At 38.1% G+C, this 13,801-nt stretch overlaps 1 pseudogene; it reads left to right on the forward strand.

The window, feature by feature from the left end:
* The first annotated feature begins 1,011 nt into the window (after positions 1–1,011).
* Positions 1,012–2,708, forward strand: LOC147584116 (peptidyl-prolyl cis-trans isomerase A pseudogene; annotated as a pseudogene).
* The last annotated feature ends 11,093 nt before the right edge of the window (positions 2,709–13,801 follow it).

Raw genomic sequence — 13,801 nt, forward strand, 5'->3', positions numbered from 1 at the left:
CAGTCATTCTGTTGTGTGTGCTTCTGGCCACACACTAATTAGCCTTCTTGAAAATATTAATGGCTGTTTGAGTCTGAATTTCTGTGGATGTTCATTACCATTGAATTTCTAACATATACCTCAATAGTTGTGAATAATATAACAAAAGTTAAATAGATAGCCTTTGTTTGTTTAGAATAATATAGATTGTGGAGTATCTTTAAAGATGATCTTTGAGGCCCTAGTGGCTCACCTATAGGTTTTCAGAAGATTCGCTGTGATATGTTGAAAACCCAGATAAATATGAAAGGGTTTTCTTTCTTTCTTTTCTTTTTAATTTCTTTTTCTTTTAATTCTTTAATATTTATTTATTTATTTATTTATTTATTTATTTATTTATTTTTAACATTTATTTATTTTTGAGAGACAGAGCACAAGTGGGGGAGGGCCAGAGAGAGAGGGAGACATAGAACCCAAAGCAGGCTCTGGGTTATCAGCACAGAGCCTGACAAGGGGCTTGAACCCACAGACCGAGAGATCATGACCTGAGCCGAAGTCAGACTCTTAACTGACTGAGACACCCAGGTGCCCCTTTATGTTTATTTATTTTTGAGAGAGAGAGAGAGAGAGAGAGAGAGAGAGAGAGAGAGAGAACTCTCATGAGCGTGGGAGGGGCAGAGAGAGAAAGGGAGACACAGAATCTGAAGCAGGCTCCAGGCAATGAGCTATCAGCACTTAGCCCCACACGGGGCTTGAGCTCATAAACCATGAGATCATGACCTGAGTCAAAGTCAGGCGCTTTACGAACTGAGCCACCCAGGCACCCGAAGAGGGTTTTCTTTATATCACAAAAGATTGCTACATTTTTCTAGGGCATATTTAATTATAATACCTCCTTGTGTATTTATTTATTTAAAGTTAGTTTTTACCTCCTTGTTAGAGTGATTGGCTGCTGAGAAATAAAAAATTCCAGTTCATGAACTCCTGTAGTAAAGATCAATCTGAAATAATAATGAGAAAAATATACTGACATTGACAAAAATTATATTTACACATGTATCTCAGAGCACATATTTATCACATGAAGTTTGTCTTATCTGAAGTGCCTAGTGGAGGAGAAAAGGTCAAAAGAGTTGCAGACGCCACTACCTGGAGCGACCTGCGCTGCTGAGCCATGGTCAACCGCACTATGTTCTTTGACATTACCATGGATGGCGGACCCTTGGGCTGCCTGCGTCTCCTTCAAGGTGTTTGCAGACAAATTTCCAAAGACAGCAGAAAATTTTCATGCTCTGAGCACTGGTGAGAAAGGATTTGGTTATAAAGGTTCTTGCTTTCATAGGATTATTTGGGGATTTCTGTGCCAGGATGGTGACTTCACATGCCACAATGGCACCGGTGGCAAGTCAATCTGTGGGGAGAAATTGCTTAAGAGGAATTTCATCCTGAAGCACATGGGTCCTGGCATCTTGTCTATGGCAAATGCTGGACCCAACACAAACGGTTCCCACTTTTTCATCTGCACTGCCAAGACTGAGTGGTTGGATGGCAAGCATGTGGTCTTTGACAGGGTGAAAGAGGGCAAGAATATTGTGGAAGCCATGGAGCACTTTGGGGCCAAGAATGGCAAGACCAGCAAGATCACCATTGCTGACTGTGAACAAATCTAATAAATTTAGCAATGTTTATCTTAATTACCAGACCATTCCTTCTGTAGCTCAGGACAGCACCCCTTCCCCCCCATCTGCTCAAAATATCCTATAATCTTTGTGTTCTTGCTGCAGTTCGGTGTGTTCTATATTTCCTTACACCCTCCAAGTCTAGCTGGATTGCAGAGTAAGCTTATGATTATGAAATAAAAACTCAACAACAACGACAATAACAAAAAGTTATAGAGAGATTCTGGATAACTGTAAGTCATCATATGTTCTTTCCAAGTGAGATTTTTTTTTTAATGTGATTCCTTCATGAGAAAAACTTCTGGGGGTTTCCAGCCTCTTCTGATATGTCTATTTTGTCTGCCACCCCACCACCAAATCATCAAATAGAACTACAGAACCATGATTCTTAATCCCGTCCTTAGCTCACATAAACTGTTATTTCACCAATGTTTCAAATCTATTAAATACACAAAAATTAAATTCTGTATACACACACATGTATATATATGTATGGATATGAGTATCACTTCACGATTCTTATTATTACTCATTACACTCTATCCTGTTCTGTCATCTTAGGCTAGACTCATTTACTCCCAACATTACTTCTGAGACTGAAATTTCTAACAATAGAACATGTTCCTGAGGTACACTCTTCCCATGAATGAAGCCTTAATGGTTCTTCTCAATAGAGCCTGACACTCAGCTCTGTCACTAGGTCTTCTGGAAAGTAAAAAGTTCTTACTCTGTTCCTGCCCTAAATCCTCAAAGTCAATAAGATCTTTGCACAGTTACCAAAAAAATTGCCCTATTGTTCCTGTAGACAAAACTCAATATAAGAATACCAAGCAAATACTTTTCTGCTTGCAGTGTTGTCTAGTGGGCATGGTGTGCCCAGAACTCTATTAGGAACTGGCCTGTTCAGGGTGAGGGTAATACTCAGTTGCAACAGCTTTAAGCATGCTGACTGTTTTTTCCCTACTTTGGTGGATAGATTTTCATAATTTTTAATAATTACACAGTATTCCACACACAGATTAGTCATTATATGACTTACTTCTAGGGGCATCTGGGTGGCTCAGTTGGTTAAGCATCTGACTTGAGCTCAGGTCATGATCTCACAGTCCGTGAGTTTGAGCCCTGCGTCAGGCTCTGTGCTGACAGCTCAGAGCCTGGAGCCTGCTTCAGATTCTGTCTCCATCTCTGTCTGCCCCTTCCCTGCTTGCACTCTGTCTCTGTCTCTCAAAAATAAAATAAAAACATAAAAAAAATTATATGGCTTGCATCTTATTGTTGGGACATCTCTATGCATATATTACTTTGAGTGGTTTCTGCAAACTATCTTATTATTTCCTTGAGCCCTTTTTCAGACTTGTAGTTGCTGAATCAAAGAACATGCTTAGTTGTAAAATCTTTGATTTAGATTGTAAAATTGCCTTCTAGAAATTTATCAATTTACAGTTGTGCTAGTCATGTATGATCAGCCAGTATCCTGTATCTTCTCCTAAAACAGGCATTAGTTTTAACAGATGCACACTTAACACTTCACAGAGGACATTATTTAGGCATTTGTTAATATGAAAAATTGTCTCTGGGTTCAATAAAGCAGCCTTTAAAATTCTTTTGCCAATATTGTTTCCAATGCATGTTTATTATTAAAAATTCAGGGGCTCCTGGATGGCTCAGTCGGTTGGGCGTCCGACTTCAGCTCAGGTCACGATCTCGCGGTCCATGAGTTCGAGCCCCGCGTTGGGCTCTGGGCTGATGGCTCTGAGCCTGGAGCCTGCTTCGGATTCTGTGTCTCCCTCTCTCCCTGCCCCTCTCCTGTTCATGCTCTGTCTCTCTCTGTCTCAAAAATCAATAAACGTTAAAAAAAAATTCAGATTTTAGGAATAATGATTCATTTAATGTACCAAATAGTGAACGTGACCAAGGGGATTGCAGAGTAATTTCTCTGTTGTATAATGGCTGATTGAATTATATGCTAGAAAATCTTTCATAATATTGGTAACTTTAATACACTAACAGAAACTTTTACTAAACTTTGCTTTTAACATTTAATGAAAGACCTCACAACAACTTAGTAAAGATTATGTCACCAAATCTTTCCTTATTTGAATTATTAATTCAAGTGTTTTTAAACTTTGACAAGAAAAAAAAATCCAAAAATTTATAGTAGACTTAATATGAAAACAAATTTAAACATCTACTAATTTTTGAAAAAGCAATGTGCTCTGATTTCAGAAGTGAGAAAGACAGCAGAATACAGAAGAAACTGATTGGGAACATTCTCTTGTTTTCAATATTAGTTTCAGTTTCTCTATGATAGATGTCTCATTTTTAAAGTTTTTATTTAAATTCCAGTTAGTTAACATACAGTGTAATATTAGTATCATGTTTACAATATAGTAATTCAACACTTGCATACATCACCCGGTGCTCATCACAGCAAGTGCACTTCTTCATCCCCATCACCTATTTTACCCATCTCCCCGCTCACCTCCCCTCTGGTAACCAACAGTTTGTTCTCTGTAGTTAAGTCTGTTTCTTGGTTTGCTTTTCTCTCTCTATTTCCCTTTCCTCATTTGTTTTGTTCCTTAGATTCCACCTATGAGTAAAATCATATGGTATTTTCCTTTCTCTGGTTCATTTCACTTAAAATTATACTTTCTAGCTTCTTCCATGTCCTTGCAAATGGCAAGATTTCATTCCTTTTTATGGCTGGATAATATTCCATTATATATATATATATATATATATATATATATACACACACACACACACACATACACACACACACACACACACACACCTTCTTTATCCATTCATCAGTCGTTGGACACTGGGCTGTTTCTATAATATGGCTATTGTAAATACTGCTGCTATAAACCTTGGGGTGCGTGTATCCCCTTGAATTAGTGTTTTTGTATTTTTTTGGTAAATACCCAGTAGTGTGATTGCCGGATTGTAGGCTATTTCTATTTTTAACTTTTTGAGGAATCTCAATACTCTCTATACCAGTTTGCATTCCCACCAAAAATGCAAGAGGGTTCCCCTTTCTCCACATCCCTCACCAATATCTGTTGTTTCTTGTGTTGGTGATTTTCTTTCATCAGTGTCTTATAGTTTGCAGAGTATAGGTCTTTCACCTCTTTGGTTAGATTTATTCCTAGGTATCTCATTGGTTTTGGTGCATTTGTAAATGGGATTGGTTCATTAATTTCTCATTATTGGTATATAGAAATGCAAGATTTCTGTACATTGAGTTTGTACCTGTGACTTTCCTGAGTTCAGTTGTCAGTTCTAGCAGGTTTTTTGGTGGAATCCTTCAAGTTTTCTATATATAGTATCATGTCATCTGCAAGTAGTAAAAGTTTGACTTCTTTCTTGCTGATTTGGATTCCTTTTCTTTCTCTCTCTTTCTTTCTTTCTTTCTTTCTTTCTTTCTTTCTTTCTTTCTTTCTTTCTTCCTTCCTTCCTTCCTTCCTTCCTTCCTTCCTTCCTTCCTTCCTTCCTTTCCTTCCTTCCTTCCTTCCTTCCTTCCTTCCTTCCTTCCTTCCTTCCTTCCTTCCTTCCTTCTTTCATTGTTGTGGCTAGGACTTCCAGTACTATGTTGAATAAAAGTGGTGAGAGTGGGCATCGCTGTCTTGTTCCTGATGACAGAGGAAAAGTTCTCAGTTTTTCCCCGTTGATGATGATAGTAGCCATGGGGTTTTCATATATGACCTTTATTATACCGAGTTATGTTCCCTTTAAACCTACTTTGTTGTGGGCTTTTTATCATGACTGGATGTTGTACTTTGTCAAATGCTTTTCCTGCATCTATTGAAGTGATCATATGGTTCTTATCCTTCCTCTTATTTATGTGATGTATCACATTGATCGATTTGTGAATATTGAACCACCCTTGCAACTCAGAAATAAATCCCACTTGGTCATGCTGAATGATTTTTTTAATGTATTATTGAATTCAGTTTGCTAGTGTTCTATTGAGGACTTTTGCATCTATGTTCCTCAGGGATATTGACCTGTATGTCTCTTTTTCAGTGGTGTCTGTATCTGATTTTGGTATCAGAATAATGCTGGCCTTAAAAAATGAATTTGGAGGTTACCTTTCTTTTCTATTTTTTGAAATATTTGAGGAGAAAAGGTATTAACTCTTCTTTAAATGTTTGGTAGAATTTGCCTGTGAGGCCATCTGGTCCTGGACTTTTGTTTGTTGGGAGTTTTCTGATTATGATTCAATTTCTTGGCTGGTTATTTATCCATGTATTCAAATTTTCTGTTTCTTCCTGTTTCAGTTTTGGTAGTTTATATATTTCTAGGAATTTATCCTTGTAGGTTGTCCAGTTTGTTGGCATATAGTTTTTTTTTTTTATAATATTCTTTTACACTTGTTTATTTTCTGTGGTGTTGGTTGTAATTTCTCTTCTTGTATTTGTGATTTTATTTATTTGAGTCCTTTTCTTTTTTTTCTTGATAAGTCTGGCTCTGGGTTTATCAATTTTATTGATTTGTTTCAAGTACCAGTTCCTGGTTTCATTCATCTGTTCTATTGATTTTTAGTTTCTGTATTATTTATTTCTTCTCTAATCTTTATTATTTCCTTCCTTCTGCTGGTTTTAGATTTTATTTGTTGTTCTTTTCTAGTTACTTTAGGTGTAAGGTTGTTTATTTGAGATTTTTCTTGCTTCATGAACGAGGCCTGTATTGTCATATACTTCTCTCTTAGAACTGCTTTTGCTGCATCCCAGAGGTTTTGCACCATTGTATTTTCATTTTCATTTGTTTCCATGTATTTTTTAATTTCTTCTTTTATTTCATGGTTGACCCATTCATTGTTTAGGAGAATGTTATTTAACCTCCACGTATTTGTAGTCTTCCCAGGTTTTTTCTTGTGGTTAACTTCTAGTTTCAAAGCATTATGGTCAGAAAAGATAGATGATATGAGTTGCACCTTCTTGAACTTGTTAAGGCTGGTTTTATGGGCTAATATGTGATCTATTCTAGAGAATGTTCCATGTGCTCTTGAAAAGAATATGTATTCTGCTGTTTTAAGATGGAATGTTCAGAATATACCTGTTAAATCCATTTGTTTCAGTGTATCATTGAAAGCCATTGTTTCCTTGTTGATTTTCCGTTTAGATAATCTGTCCACCAATGTAAGTGGGATGTTAAAGTCCCCTACTATTATTATATTATTATCAACTAGTTTCTTTTTGTTTGTTATTAACTGTTTTACGTATTTGGGTGTCCCTAGGTTGGACACATAAATATTTCCATTGTTATATCTTCTTGTTAGATTGTCCCCTTTATAATTATGGTATCCTTGTCTCTTGTTAGTCTTTGTTTGAAAGTCTGTTTTGTTCAGGGTGCCTGGGTGGCTCAGTCAGTTAAGCCTCCAACTTCAGCTCAGGTCATGATCTCATGGTTTGTGAGTTCGAGCCCCACATCAGACTCTGTGCTGACAGCTCGGAGCTCAGAGCCTGGAGCCTGCTTCAGATTCTGTACCTCCTTCTCTCTCTTCCCCTCCCCCAGTCGTGCTTTGTCTTTCAAAAATAAATAAATGTAAAAAAAAAGAAAAAAGAATTAAAAAGAAGAAAGTCTGTTTTGTTCAATATAAGTACTGCTACTCTGGCTTTCTTTTGACATTCATTTGCATGATAGATGTTTCTCCATCCTCTCACTATCAATCTGTCTTTAGGTCTAAAATGAGTCTCTTTTAGTTAGCATATAGATGGATCTTGTTTTGTAACCATTCTGTCACCCTATATGTTTTGATTGGAGCATTTAATCCAATTTACATTCAAAGTAATTATTGATATGTATTTATTTCCATTTTATTATTTGTTTTGTGGTTGTTTCTGAAGATTTTCTCTGATCCTCTCTTGTCTTTGTCTCATGTTTTCTGATTTTACTTAGTGATATATTTGGATTTCTTTCTCTTTATTCTTTGTATGTTTATTAATAGTTTTTGATATCTGGTTGCCATTCTGTTTGTATATAACCCCTTCTGCATATAGCAGTCTATATTAAGTTGATGATCATGTAAGTGTGAACTCGTCCTTTTTTTTTTTTTTCTTTCTAAGTAATCGCTATGCCCAACGTAGGATTTGATTTTAATGACCCTGAGATCAAGAGTCACATGCTGTACTGACTGAGCCAGCCAGGAACCCCATGAACCCATTCTTTACTCCTGTCCTCCCTACATTTTAGGTATATGTGATTACATTTTATATCCTTTTTATTTTTTTGTGAGTTCCTTGACTGATTTTTTTTACAAAAATATTAATGTTTACTCCTTTTGTGTTTTGTGCCTTTATACTGCCACTTTTGATCTCTCTTTCCACTCAAAGTGTCCCCTTTAATATTTCTTGCAGGGCTGGTTTAGTATTCATGAATTCCTTTAGTTTTTGTCTGTCTGGGAAACTGTTTATCTCTTTTACTATTCTGAATGATAGCCTTTCTGGATAGAGTATTTTTGGCTGCATATTTTTCCCATTCAGCACCTTTAATATATCATACCACTTCCTTTTGGCTTGTTTCTGTTGAAAAATCTCTTGCTAGCTTTATAGGTTTTCCCTTGTGAGTTACTGACTTCTTTTGTCTTCTGCTTTAAAGATTTTTTTCTTTTTCAGTATATTTTGCAGTTTTTTTAAAGTTTATTTATTTATTTTGAGAGAGAGGGAGAGCACAAGGAGGGGAAGGGCAGAGAGAGAAGGAGAGAGAGGATCCCAAGCAAGCTCCACACTGTCAGTGCAGAGCCCAATGAGGGGCTTGAATGTACAAACTGTGAGATCATGACCTGAACTGAAATCAAGAGTCAGCTCCTTAACTGACTGAGCCACCCAAGCTCCCCTATATTTTGCAAATTTAATTACAATATATCTTGCTTTGGATCTGCTTTATTGATTTTGATGGGAGTTCTATTACCTACTGGGTCTGGGTGTCTGTTTCCTTCCCCAGATGGGGGAAGTTTTCAGCTATTATTTCTTAAAACAAATTGTCCCCCCTTTCCTTCTCTTCTTCTGGGACTTCTACAATATGAATGTGATTATGCTTGGTGGAGTTATTAAGTTCTTTAAGTCTATTCTCCTTTTGTGTAATTCTTTTTTCTCTCTGTTCAACTGTATTAGTTTCCATTATTCTGTCTTGTAGGTCACTAATTTGTTCCTCTGCTTCTTTCATCTGGCTATTCATTCCTTCAACCATGTTTCTCATTTTATTTATTAAGCACTTTATCTCTGGCATGTTATTCCTTATCTCTGTGTTTCTGTGTTAAGGGTTTCACTCATGTCTTCCACTCTTTTCTCAAGTTCAATGAGTATACTTATGGTCATTTCTTTAAATTCTCTATCAATCATGTTACTTATATCTGTTTTGCTTAGATCTCTGGCCATGGCCTTATCTTGTTCTTTAATTTGGGATAAATTTTCCTGTATCCTCATTTTGTCTGCCTCTCTATGTCTGTTTCTGTGTGTTAACAAAGTCAGCTATGTCTTCTGCTCTTGAAAGTAGTGACTTCATGTAGAAGAGGATCCAGAGTGCCCTGCAGTGCAGTATCCCCTGTTTACCAGAACTTGGCACGTCAGGAGAATATCCTGTGTATGTTACTTATGCCTTGCTGTTGTGTCTGAGTCACTTCTCCTTTCAGTGCAGTTGTCTGCACTGACTCCCTGCCTGTTGTGGCTGTGTTTGCCCTTTTTGGTGTTAGGGGGAACCAGGTAGACCAGATCTGAGGGGGTGCACTCTCCTGGGAACTGGGAGCAGGATGGCAGTGTTAGCAAAATTTGAGTTGTGTCACTAGTCCTATATTGGGTCCCCCAAGTGCTATGGCGGCTGAGAGCATGAGGTTGGGAGCAGCACATGACAATGGTAGAACACATGGCTGGATGCTCTTCTGCAGCTTGGCTGGGCACACAGAGGCAGCTGTGTACCTGGATGCTTGGTGGGGCACCTGCACCACTTTAGTATGATTTGCCCTGGGTCCTGGGCCCAGGCTACAAGTATCCGTGCAACCCTGCCTCCCACAGGTGGCTCTGTGTTTATTCTGGGGGATGGGGGGAAAATGGCACCTGCCAGCTCCCTTGTTTTCAAAGTTCTCCAACATGCTCAGAAATCAGTACAAACAGATCTGTCTCTGGTTTGCCCCCAATGTTGTGTAAACTGCTGTTTTTATGTTGCCTCTCCCCACATCTCTTTAAGGGCAGAGACCCAGCTATCACTCACCCTCCAGGCTCACCCAGTGCTGAGTCAGATGACTTTTAAAGCTCTAGGCGCCAAGCCCCACTGGTTTACACACTCGTAGAATTTAGCTCCTCTGCTTTTTAAAGCCAAACATTATGAGGATTAGTCTTTCCCATGTGAGCTTATTGGTGCAAGGGCCCATTTCTCTGCCTTCTCTGTGGATTCAGCTCCCTCCCTCCTGTGGACAGCTTCCCCCTTTCTGACCCTCCTAACCTTTCAGATGGGCATCTTCTCTCTATATATAGTTGTGGAGTTTGTTCTCCAAGTCTTTGGATAGCTCTCCTGTTTATTGGCTTGGATGTGGGCAAATCTAGTTGTAAACGTGGGATGGGGTGAGCTCAGGGTCTTCCTACTCCACCATCTACCCAAGATCCTCCCTCTGGATGTCTTCTTAATTTCACCTGTCTTTAAAAAGTACATTCCTGGGGCGCCTGGGTGGCGCAGTCGGTTAAGCGTCCGACTTCAGCCAGGTCACGATCTCGCGGTCCTTGAGTTCGAGCCCCGCGTCAGGCCCTGGGCTGATGGCTCGGAGCCTGGAGCCTGGAGCCTGTTTCCGATTCTGTGTCTCCCTCTCTCTCTGCCCCTCCCCCGTTCATGCTCTGTCTCTCTCTGTCCCAAAAATAAATAAAAAAACGTTGAAAAAAAAAAAAAATAAATAAATAAAAAGTACATTCCTGGGGCACCTGAGTGGCTCAGTTGGTTAGGCATCCAACTTTGGCTCAGGTCATGATCTCGGGGTTCATGGGTTCAAGCCCTGCATCAAGCTCTGTGCTGACAGTTTCAGATTCTGTGTCTCCCTACCTCTCTGCCCCTACCCTGCTCCTGCTCTGTCTCTCTCTCCCCCTCTCCCAAAAATAAATAAGCATTAAAAAAGTTTAGAAAGTACATTCCTTGAAGTCAGCCTATTGAACATCATTATAATCTTTGTATATTAAGTTATGCCAATTTTAGTGGTATATCATTTTACCGAACTAACTATAGCACCTCCAAAGAACATCAGTACAAAAATTGTAGCCTTCAAGGATGACCCCTGTTGGGCTAAAATGAGTTCCCTATTAGATGTGTAATAGAAGAAGGCTGAGTTTTGAGAGGTTTCTTTCTCTCCTGCTGGACATACAATTCCCGTGTCTATGTTGGATATTTCATCTCCAACAAATGTGGAAAAACATCTTGAGGTGAACTGCATATACGAGAGACAATAGGAAGTTTGGAAAACCATATAGGCGATGCAGATACTGTCTCTACTTTGGCATGTGACTAAATCGTATAGGTGATTAAATAAGACATATGTGTGTTTCAATATTTTCTTTCTTGGGGCATTCACTTTCGATGTCCCCTCTCTGTAAAGAGAGCTTTCCTACAATTCTTCCTTTCTAATCTTATAGTATAATAAACTTTTGCCTGAAATTATCTTCTTTCTTTTTGCAACATCTTATATGGTTACACAGACTTCCTCTTATTGTTATATCACTTTCGTTACTACATTTTATTATAATTATTATGATGATGGATAATGAAGATATACCCTACAAAAATATATACCCTATTCTCAATGTTAGGGAGCTGAAGAGAGGCATCAGTGTGGTGCAGAAATTAGATGCTATGGGAGACAATCTGAAGCATGCCATGATGGCAGAGTCCCTTGTCACTAGGGAGCAGCGCAGAAAACAAACCACACTGAAACTGATGGAAAATATTTCTGAGTCTCTCTGTGTGTGTATATATGTGTGTGTGTAGGAGAGAGCAAGAGGGAGGGGGGGAAATACTATAGTAACACAGTAACAAAATATAGCAAAAGCTACGTTAATTTTGAGTAAAATTCTGTTATCTCTCTGTTAGAATTGTTTTTGGCAGACTCAAATAGTAGGATCAGTTCCTTCAATTATTGTCTTTTGACAGGAAGAGCAATGTCAAAAATTCAGTAAATTTTCCTCATGCTATAGATTTAAAGTGAGTTTTATGTTCCAAATATGAACATATACAAAGACTATGTTCCTCATGTGGTGTATTATTTAAATATTTAAAATTTTAGCACATTTTAATATATATGCCACATAAAAACCATTATATTCTTATCATTTGATTGCACTTTCCATTTTCCATGAAAAGTACAAAAAACTGTCCCATTAATGTCACCCTGCCTGGTGCCAAAGCATAGTGCTTGTGTTATGTACGATCCATGACTCACTGTCTGCACTGTTTGCTGGTTTGGGTTTCCCACAGCTTGGAGGATTATCTCAATAGGAGAGCACAACAGGAACACATCAAGTGGTCTCTAGGAGACATGCTCTGAGCTGAAGTCCTCCCAGACACCATGGTTTTGTTCTTGGTGTTGATGTCCTAGAGCCAATATAAATATTTAGAGTTTCTCAAGATGACTCGACTCCCATGATGGATCTGTCAGCCTGAGAATCGGGGTTGTTAAAGTCTGAGGCAAATCCAAATGCCACTGTCACTAACTAGGTCTATTATCTCTCTCACTTACCCTCTCTCTGTCTCCTTGGGGTTCTGTGGTTCTTCGGAGATACATTGGGTGCTACCAGAAGTATGTGCAAGAAACCTGGCATCATAGTCTGAGCACAATTCTCATCTGTTTGATGTGATATTTCACTGGAAAATAAAAAAAAAAAAGATTTTGAGAAAAATTATAAAAACCATGAAATAAAATGATCTCAAAAGTTCATTCCAGTTTTATCCTGTGGTATTTCCATCACTTTCCAAGACTGTATTCCTTGGCTCCTAAGGTTCCAAGGTTTTGAGGGGTGGTCCTCTTTTTTTATACAGCAGTGGGTGACTGAAAAAAAAACTCTTTTTGAAAAATGGATTGGCTCAGCCCTTGATTGGTAGCATGCCTATACATGAGACATGTGATTTTTGTTTCGCCCTGACCTTTCATCCATACTCCTAACATCATAGATATTTGCAGCATTGTGCCATCTAAATGGATTCAACTAAGTAATAACAAAAATGTCTGCTTCCTTCAAATGATATATGATACAGATAACTACAATATCTGTTTGTGCTTTGATATGCCCCAGGATTCTGTTGCATGGAGAGGAAGGAGCATGTGGTATTCTATTATGTCTGTAATTTTCTTTGGAAAAACCTCATGTGTTTTTAAGCATATTAGTTGTGACCTGTATATATTAATTTTCTGTAAAAATAATTATTAGTTTGTATTCAGAGACAATTTTTTACAGAATGGCCACAGAGAAGGATGAATCCTATATTTGCAGTTTGTTTAATCTGTTCCTGTAGGTAAGTTTCCAAGTCAGGATGGGTTAAACACTAACACTTAAACATTTCGGGAGAATTGAACAGAAAGTATAGAAAAAAAAAAAAAACAAAAAAACTCTTACAGAGTAATTTTTAATCTTCCTTCCTCCAGAACTACAACTCACCCATGCTAGCACCCATGTTCTTCTTCACTTCTGTCACAATGGAGGAAAGTTTTCTTCAGCCTCTTCCTGAAGTTCCTCATTCCTTTGATGACATTTTTCTCACATTATTCTCTCACTTCCTTCTGGATTATTACCACTAGTATTCAATCATGTGGTAATATTTCCCATTGCAAAACAAATACTTTTTAAGTCTCTCTCCTAGTCTGATAAACTTCTCAAAAGAACTATCTACATATATCTCTACCTTTTTACCTCTCATTCACTTCTCACAGTTTTAGTCTCACTACTTCAGTGAACTGCTCTAGTCAACTTCACCAATAACTTGCATGTATCATATCTGGATGACTCTTTGTCCTCATTTTGGTATTTTCCTACTTGACATATTATCGTTTGTTGACTCAGAGGAATGCCTTAGCGCACATGCCTCCTCTCTGATTTTCCTTCTCTGTAACTGACGCTTTTCTATCAGTTCCTCCTGTTGGTTTCTCCTTTACCAAACTTATGAATATTAAC

Source organism: Puma concolor, chromosome A1 (genome assembly GCF_028749965.1).
Source record: "Puma concolor isolate L17-30 chromosome A1, mPumCon1.1.hap2, whole genome shotgun sequence".
Classification (NCBI taxonomy): Eukaryota; Metazoa; Chordata; class Mammalia; order Carnivora; family Felidae; genus Puma; species Puma concolor.